The 9,953-nt window shown below is 32.2% G+C and overlaps 2 pseudogenes across 1 annotated transcript; both read left to right on the forward strand.

Annotated features, from left to right (window-relative positions):
- The first annotated feature begins 209 nt into the window (after nt 1–209).
- Nucleotides 210–2,031, forward strand: LOC149520185 (receptor protein kinase TMK1 pseudogene; annotated as a pseudogene).
- A 4,956-nt stretch (nt 2,032–6,987) lies between these two features.
- Nucleotides 6,988–8,585, forward strand: LOC111317549 (U-box domain-containing protein 21 pseudogene; annotated as a pseudogene). Its single transcript, XR_016333940.1, has one exon. The product of XR_016333940.1 is annotated as a U-box domain-containing protein 21 pseudogene (transcript).
- The last annotated feature ends 1,368 nt before the right edge of the window (nt 8,586–9,953 follow it).

A 9,953-nucleotide genomic window follows, 5' to 3' on the forward strand; every position in this document is an offset into this window, starting at 1 on the left:
AAAGAAAGTAACTATACTTAGTGAATTTATCCACTATCACCATAATATAGCTAAATTTTTTAGATAAGAACAACCTTACAACAAAATGCATGTTGATTACATCCTAGGCTTGTTGTAGTATAGCAATTGGCTACAAAAGACCAGGATAAGTAACATGCTCATCTTTGTTACTTTGACAGGTATCACACTGTTGGATATACTCACGGACTTGTTTCTTCAGCCCATGCCAATAAAAATTCAATTTAAGTCTGTGGTAGGTGGCTTGAATTCTTGAATGCCCCCTTGAGATAAATCACACAAGGCTTGCAAAATTTTCTCCCTCCCACTATTACCTACATACACTTTCCCTTTAAATCTTAAAACTCCATTACTGAATGAATAGTGAGAATTATCAAGATGATGGACGATAAAAGCCTTAATTTGCTCCTGTGCTAGTGTATCACCATTATAGCTATACTTTATCTTTTTCACCCACTCTAGCATAAATTGAGTGGATTGCAAGTTATAGCTTTATGCTTCCTCCTCATGTTGCCTGGATAGTCATCTGCTACTATATTCATCCTGCCCTTTCTATACTGTATAGAGTAATCCAGCCCAAGTAATCCTCTTTTTTGAATGGTGGTGGTCAACTTCTGCTCAAGCAAATGTTTTAAGGCTTCATGATCAGTCTTGATAATGAATGGTTGTCTTTCCAAGTAGTGTCTCCATTTTGTTACTAACATTAGTATGGCTAGATACTCTTTTTCATAAATAGAAAGGTCTTTTTGTCTAGTACCTATCACAAGCAATTTTTTTTATTAAGTTATTTGTGTATTTGCCTTATTTCACTCTGTGAGCATGTTTTAAATTTTCTGGCATTAGAACTGACATTGGTCACATTTTGACAGTTACTGGACGAGTGACCACAAAGGTGGATGTATTTAGCTTTGGTGTGACCCTCATGGAATTGATCTCAAGCCGAAAGGCACTTGATGAAACTCAGCCTGAGGAGAGTTTGCACCTTGTGACACGGTTCCGTAGGATGTACATAAACAAGGACACATTCCGGAAGGCTATTGAGAAAACCATTCAGCTTGATGAAGAAACACTTTCCAGTATCAGTAGAGTGTCTGAGCTGGCTGGCCACTGCTGTGCAAGGAAGCCCTATCAGAGGCCAGATATGAGTCATGTGGTGAATGTGCTGTCATCACTAGCAGAGCTATGGAAACCGGCAGAACCATATTCTGATGACATATTTGGCATTAACCTTGAATTGACTTTGCCACAAGCGCTGAAAAAGTGACAAGCATTTGAGGAAAATAGCAATTTGGATGACTCTTCATCATTTCTGGCCAGTACAGACACTACGCAGACCAGTATTCCATGCCGGCCATGTGGGTTTGCGGATTCATTTGCAGATGCTCGATGAAAGAGATAAACAACAAGGCAAGTTCTAGTGTCAATTGATGGTTCTGACACTTTCTTCTACTTGTTTATTTCTCGTTGTAAGGTTTGGTTTCATCTGCTATATTCTGTTAGAGATGATTTCTTTCTCACCTTTATTTCTGTAGTTTGAACAGTTTAAAATTTTATGATGTAGAAGTTTCAAAATGCAATGAAGAAAGGGCAGATCTTGGATGTCTTCTTTTTTTTGGATACAGTGGTGCCATGTTGACACTGATTAGGACAATGATTAAATTATGGTTGGTTAGGACACTGCTTCATTAACTTTTTTATGTGATATCTATACAATTCAGATTAAATTATCTGAATTTGAACAATTCAATTGGAAGCTGTCCTTGTCATTTTTATAACATTATGTTTTTTTCCCACATGTTGCAATGAAGTAAAACTTAAGCATTTTCTTGCATGGTTTATTGCTGCAACGAAGGGGAGGGAGTTTGAAAATACTTGTTTGGTTTCTTACATTGGATTCATTTACTTTAGCCACATGCCAAAAGGAAAGCGGCTTTATAATCAACTTTTTATATGAAGCCCCACTCTTTTTATTAAGCCATTTGGACAGCAATCTTTTTTGCATTGGCCGCAAGAGAGAAGGGCCCCCCCCTTGTGATGATTTATCTGAATATAAGTTAGCCAACTTTCATTAATCTAATCCAATGCTAAAATAATGAGGTTTTTTAAAGGGTCTGATCACCATTCACGATGAAGACATATATTCCCTCTGTTCACAGGTTTTAGGTGAAAGAATGATGTGAGCAGATTGAGACACTCCCTCGGAACAGGCAAACAGCTAATCCTTACCAACGAATGTCCGATAAATCTATATTGTTTGTCTTGTCTGATTTCTCAATACATGCCACATGTCAGGCACGTAGTGGTTGCATGTTTAGATGTAATGCATGCCAGCTGTATTTGTTGCCTACAATATTCTCCACTTCCAGACAGAGATTACTGACGTGGGGGGCATCCCTCAAAATCTTAATCTTATATTCACAAAGCCAATCATCAGCATCATTTCTATCATTAGCGGATTTTGTGGCCATTATTTGTACTAATGATGCTGACTTCATTAGTCAATATCACATATTTTAATCCCTCAAGAGTCACAATTTTTTGTTTTATTTTGTTTTGTTTTTGTTTTTGGCCAATCCTAAACGATTTTAAATATGCATTTTCACGTATAATATATTCAAAATTTTATTTTCAAAATATTTTTTTATAAAAATCAAACTTTGGTTAGTAAAAAAAATTAAACTTCTCTATTTACGAATTAAGCAAATTCTTTTAGATATTTACGATTATGCTAAAAATTACTTTTTTCTTGGATAATATCAAAATAATTTATAAGATTTAAATTTAAGATAACTAAAACCAAAATAGGTATTTTTATTTTGAGTGAATCAATTATCGGTAACAAGTAAAAAAGTATATGACTTATACAACTCAACATGAAATTCCTATTAAAATTTTTTACATTTCGCAACCCTTTTAACTCTAAGATAACCAACAAAAAGGGTATTTTGATTTGTTGGGTTTTCCAATTTCTTTCTTATATTTTAAATGGCTTAATATGTATGAAAAAGCATAAAAGCCTCCCTATTTGAAAATAAATCACTTCTTAATCTATTATATCAATCCACTAATTAATCACTTTAACCACAAAGATGAAATGAGTTGAGTTTGGGACATGGCATGGTAGAGGCAAAAGGTAGTTGATGCCCAATGTATCCTCTAGGGGGAGGGTGGTTCAAGCTTTATCCAATTATAGGTGATTTTTGTGTATGGTGTTATGGTGTGGGGTTCCGACTTCCAAGATAACATGTGAAGGAGGTTAGATTAAAAGAGTGTTCAAAATGTTATTAAGATAGCCCATGTGATCGTTGTGTTTGGTCTAAATCTGAGTTTTATTGTCCCCATTTGGCTTACTTGTGTTCATGTTTATACTTCAATCTCTATCCAAGGATTCTTCAAATTGGGTCAATTTTTCCTTGGATTATTAATTAAAATCCCAAACTTATTGAAGAGTTGATAATTCAAAGTAACACAGAAATTACTTGGAAAAATTTTTTTTCCCTTACCTTTTCCCTCTTGGTTACTTGGAACCATATCCCCATCAAAAGAGTCAAAGACGAGGAGATTTCTTCCTTGGATTACTCATATGCTCCGATTCAATTTCTAGCTAACACAAACCCCAATTTACACTCCTTGGCAGAAATTTCCTGCGTTGTTTGACTGAATTATAGACAAAAAATAATCAGTGAACTGTAATGAACTGTGGGAATATGGTTGTCATGAAGTTTTCACAGCTGAGACTTGGTCGTCAAAATTTACGTCCAACTTTTCAAATATGGGAAACAACTGTTGCAACGTCCAAAAGGGTTTATAGATTGACTTGTAATTGCATGTTTGCTGAATTAATGGAAGCAGTATTTTCAAAAATTATACAATGTGAGGGTAAGAGAGATAGAGAGAGGGTGGGAGAGGTGTTTGAACTTCGAAATGATCTCATTACTAAGAGTCAAACACGTAATTTTTAATGCTTTTCAGCTAATCCTATATGTTTGTAAATAAATTTGATGATTTGTGTATTAATATCTTATAAAATATCAAAATTTATATATTAATATCATATTTTATATGAAAATTATGTATCATAATTCATATTAACATAAAAATAAGAAATATATATTTTTAAATTTTATTAAACTTATATATAATAATTTTTAAAATTTTAAATTATATTAATTTTATATTTTATTTTTATATTATATTTATATCATTTTATCGTATTATATTTTAAATTATCATATTTAATTGCAAATTTAGTTTTAAACTGTCAAACCTTCTTTCTTTCTTGCATTTGATAGTTTTGTAAAGCAAAACCTACATTAATAAATCTGTAAAACTATCACTCTACTAAAAATTTTATGAAAAAATTGATCTTTTCTACAGCATCCCAACTTCGAATCCAAGCAACCAAATAGAGAATATACAACGGGAATCTTTTGCGGAACTCGGAATAAGCCCAGGCCTTTCTCTTTTCCAATGTTAAAAAAGAATAAAGAAAAAAGGAGACCTAATTTTGATGGTTACTGACCCAAAATTGTTGCGTTTGGATCAAAAGGCCTTATTTTATAACAGTCCTTTTCCCATAGTAGTGATCCCATCCCAGATGGATCATGAAGCCCAAAACTCTTTTATTTAATTCTAACATTACTAACTGTGTGAACCTAACAAAAACAGAAGTGCAAATTTGATTCACCATCAACAAAATTGATGTGACTCACCTTGTTCTCTGCTATCAAATATAAGCACAATCTACCTGCTGAAATTGGAAGATGAAAAAAGAAAAACAACACTGTATAATCATCAGAGGTTTCGATTAGGTTTCATTTTACTTTATTCCAGTATTGAAAGATGCTTGTGAATGTACCTTAAAGATGAATCAAGTGTATCCAAAAACACTATTATCAAGTTTAGCAATTGCAAACGTTTTTTTTATAATCACTTTAAAAAAATAATATTTAATAAGTCAAGATTTTAATATTTATAATTTTTTTATCTTTAAATTATAACATATTTTTTAAAAAATTTTGATCATACATACTGGTTTAATTATCATTATTTTACCAAAAAAAAAAACCACTGTCACTATTATTTGCTTAAAATTTGTGTAACACTAGCCTAACTGATACTTGATTTGATGAGTTTCAGACTTTCAGTTACATTGTCTCCGTCGTATTTGTCTTCGCGTTGGGTTCACCTTCTTTTTCTAGTTTCACAATGCCGGTTTCTAGAGTTCTTGTAACATTCTTCTTCCCTTTTTCCCTTTCGGCGCCGATTCCGAGAAAATATATATATAGCTCCTGTTTTTCTTACCACTGTTTGCTAAAGCACTATCATAAACTTTTCCCTTTAATCTTTTTTTTTTTTTTTTAAGCGAGGTAGAGCCCTAAGGGAGAGGAGAGAAAAAGCTAAAGTCGAATCTTAATTTTGTGTCTTTCTAAAGCTTTCTTTATGATTAAACAAAAAAATTGAAGACTTCCTTTTGATCTTTGATTCATTGACTTTGTCTATTTAATTTAGACCATTTATTTTATCATACCATATAATCAGGTTTTATATTATCGGCAACATATATCAAATTTAAATCTTTCAAGAAAAGTACATGATTTTTCATCAACTCAGCTAAACTCATTCCATTCATTGTTATTCTACAACAATTACAGGACAACGGCATGCATGTTTGTCGCCAGCAAAAATGGTAGAAATGCATTGGGAAGGAATCACAATAATTAAGTTCCCTGGAATTGGGATGACTTGTTGGTTATCAAGCTTATATTAGATGGCAATGCTTCGTTATAAAATTTGGTCATCCCATTTTAGACTGTTGAACAAAATATAATAGGGACTTGGTCAGCTGGTCTCCTTCCATGTTCTACTAACCTTTTTTCCCACCTTTAAATTTTATGTATTTGGCACGAGTATGCCTAATTTGTTCAATCTTGTTCTTTCCTAACAGAAAGAAAAGAAAATTGTTGAATTCCACCGCAACTTTCGTATGTTTTTCTTGCCTTTACATTGTCTTCTCAATTAATCAATATATTCACTTGTTTCTTTATATTATTTCTTTCGCAACGACACCGGTATTAGTTAGTCCAAGTCGTTCTGGCACCAGCTGGTCTCTCCCGCCCATTTTACCGTAAAATGGGCTTTCTAATCCCAACCAAATTGCATACGCAAAAATATTTTAAGATTTTTATGACAAAATTAGCCATGAATTTATTTTTATTAAAAAAATTACAGCATAAAAATATAAAAATTATGATAAATGATAAATTTTAAATTTATTAAACATCACTTTATAAAAATGATCATATAAATTTCGTTGAATTTTCAATAATAAAATGATAATTTTAAAAAAACTTACCAGACCTGGATCGTACAAAAAAATTAATCAAATGGTGGCTTTTAGGAAACGCTAGATGTCCGCCACTAAGCAACGGGTTGACAGTGGTACAATTTCTTCCCCTTCGTCTCCTAAACGCCATATCTCAAACTTCCCTATACGCGTAAACAGTTGGACCTTTATCAATCACCATATCTGTAAACGTTGCCAATTTTTGCGGCAAAAGAAAATTTGCTTCCGCGTTTGGGGACACGTTTAAGCAAATGAAAATGTGAAAACGCAAAACCAAATAAACTAAAAAAAAGAAAAAATCGAAGCTCCTTAATCCTCATCCACGTGGCTAGACCGACCGCTAGAGTCGGTCGGTGCAATGACTCTTAACATTGACCGGTGCCATTTTTTTTTTTTTTTTGGGTTGCGTCAAAGCTTTGATTCATTCTAAAAGCCTTTCCCATTATTCGTCTCGAAACTACTGCCCCCTTTTACCATTTCAAATTGGATTATGAATTCAACGGTCAAATATTCAAAGCTTCATCACGGCCCTCTTCTCGTGCTTCTTTTAAATTTAATAATTTTCCTAATGTCTTAAATGTTGAACAACCATGTCATATATATATATATGTATATATAGAACATTATATGAATATGCAAAAGCTAATCGGTCACCCAAATTCCCTTCTAATTCATTCACCAAGCAAAACACCAACATTCTTTCATTGAACCCAAAGGACAAAAGTTTATTTCAATTTTTTTTTTTATTGATTCTGTTTATTATCTTGTTATTCAATGATGATTTCGTCCTGGAAAAGGAGAAGAGCTGCCAGGCGTGCAGGGAAATTAGAGCAGAAAAGGAATGAAAATGGGGAGATGGAGCTGACAATACCAAGAGATTTCAGGTGCCCCATATCGCTGGACTTGATGAAAGACCCTGTCACGTTGTCTACAGGGATAACTTATGATCGAGAGAACATTGAGAAGTGGATTGAGGCAGGGAATTTCACTTGTCCTATTACAAATCAGGTTCTGAGGAGTTTTGAACTGATCCCAAACCACATGATCAGGAAGAGGATACAAGATTGGTGCGTTGAGAACCAGTCTTATGGGGTTGAGAGAATCCCCACGCCTCGAGTTCCTGTTAGCTCGATGGATGTTTTGGAGATTCTTTCGAAAATTAATGCCACTTGTAAGAAACAGGATGGAGAGGGGTGTCGAGATTTGGTTGTGAAGATCAAGTCATTGGCAAAAGAGAGTGAACGTAACAAGCGATGCATTGTGACTAATGGGGCAGGTAGCGTTTTATCAGAAGCTTTGGAAGCATTTTCCAGGGCGCCTTTCGATGAAAATGTTGAGGTTTTAGAGGAGATATTGTCAGCTTTGACAATAATGTTTCCTTTTGATGAAGAGGCCAAGGGTTTCTTAGGATCATCTTCAGCTATGCATTGCTTGATATGGTTTTTAAGCAGTGGAGACTTATCCGGGAGAAGAAACGCAGTTTTGGCCTTAAGGGAGCTTGTTTCGTCATCAGATCAAAGAAAAGTGAATGAGTTATCAGAGATGGAAGGTGCCATTGAAGCATTGTTTAAGCTAATTAAGGACCCAATTTGCCCAACATCTACAAAAGCTTCTTTAACTGTCATTTACCATATCATCACATCACCTTCAACAAATGAGAAACAAGTAGCAAAACTTGTAAATTTAGGCCTAGTATCATTGTTACTAGAAACGCTGGTGGAAACTGAAAGAGGAATGAGCGAGAAGGCCTTAGGTGTTCTAGATGGAATTTGCAACAGCGAAGAAGGGAGAGAAATGGCCTACAACAATGCCTTGAGCATGCCGGTTTTGGTTAAGAAAATCCTTAGAGTGTCAAACTTGGCAACTGATTTTTCAGTCTCCATTTTGTGGAAGCTTTGCAAGCATGAGAGAAGGGAAGATGGTGGCGTCCTTGTTGAAGCTCTTCAAGTGGGTGCTTTTCAAAAGCTGTTGCTGCTTTTGCAGCTTGGCTGTGTTGACAAGACAAAGGAGAATGTCTCAGAGTTGTTGAAACTGTTGAATCTTCACAGGAACAAAATAGAATGTGTTGATCCCATGGATAATTTCAAGGATCTGAAAAGGCCTTTTTGATTGTAATAGCAAACCATGTAAAAGCTTGAGTAGGGAAATTTTGGTTACAATTTACAAATTACAGTCCAATGTACAAAACAAAAAATTATACAGTTTCATTAAAATTCCATTACCATGTAGAGTTTGGCAGCAAGAAAGATTTGCATTTCTTTGCTAACAAAAAAAAAAAAACAGGTTCTAAATGTCAAACCAGTCTGGTCAATTCAGGGCCTAGCTCTTAAAACCTGCCCCAGGAATAATAATGGTGGATTAGAATAGAAATTTTCAGACTGTCAGCCCTTAAATTTTTGAGTCTTACATCATAACTCTTTAGGCATATATGTAAAGAGAGCCGCCACAGGAGTGATATGGCAGTTGGCACAAATGACTCGGCCTTTTTCTTGAGCATTAATACATATTTTGATTTTACAGTCATTTAAGTTAAAAAATTATCAAACTTCTATAAAAATTAAGAAATTACGTCGAAGATTATAAAAAAATGTGTTAAAATTTATCAAAATTATATAAAAAATTATAAAAATATATCAAAGGTTATCAAATTTTATTAAAGGTATTGTATAAAAAATTACCCAAATTATAATACAAATTACCAAAATTGTATCAATTTTTATTAAAATTATATTGAAGATTTTTCAAATTATATGAAATGTTACCAAAGTTATATTGAGATTACAAAAAAAAAAAAATGAAAAGTTATCAAAATGCTACCGAAGATTATAAAAAATATATTTCAAAATTATATAAATGTTATAAAAAATATAAAAAAATATTATCAAAATTATATTAAAAGTTATAAAAATATATAAGAGATTATTAGAAATATAGCAAATGTTATCATAAATATATAAAAGGTTTTACAATTATATTAAAGATTATTAAAATTGTATTAAAAATTGTTAAATTTGTATCAAAGATTATAAATTTAATTTTTTATTTACAAATTTAAATTTATACTTTATATGTATAATATAATAATAGTAGATTTAATAATATAAACATTCAAATTAGCTTATGTATTGCAATGTAAATTGTATATAGACTTAAATTTAATTTAATTAATTTGAATCTAATTTTACATATTACATTTGGAAATATCAGTAGATAGTAAAATTTTAAAAATTAAAAAAATTTATTGGGGTGATGTCATTTGCTAATAAGATAAAATTATAAAATGGGTGGTTACACTTTAATAAGATTTTAAATTGGATAGCTACAAAAATGTTTTTAATTTTAATTTAAAACTATCTTCAAATATTATTATTTTTTTATACATTATATTAAAATTATTATATTCAGGGGTTCATTTACTATCACAGGCAGACATGAATATTTAATAGTTTTTTACATTATATTTTATTTTAAATTACATAAATCTAATTATTCATAAATTTAGTTATTCTTTAATTTATAGTATTTATGAATCCAAATAATTATAAATAAATGCATTTTTTCATACTTTAAAATATCAAGTATTGAATCT

This window comes from Durio zibethinus, chromosome 2 (genome assembly GCF_047325235.1).
Source record: "Durio zibethinus cultivar Kanyao isolate XHJ-2024 chromosome 2, ASM4732523v1, whole genome shotgun sequence".
Taxonomy (NCBI): domain Eukaryota; kingdom Viridiplantae; phylum Streptophyta; class Magnoliopsida; order Malvales; family Malvaceae; genus Durio; species Durio zibethinus.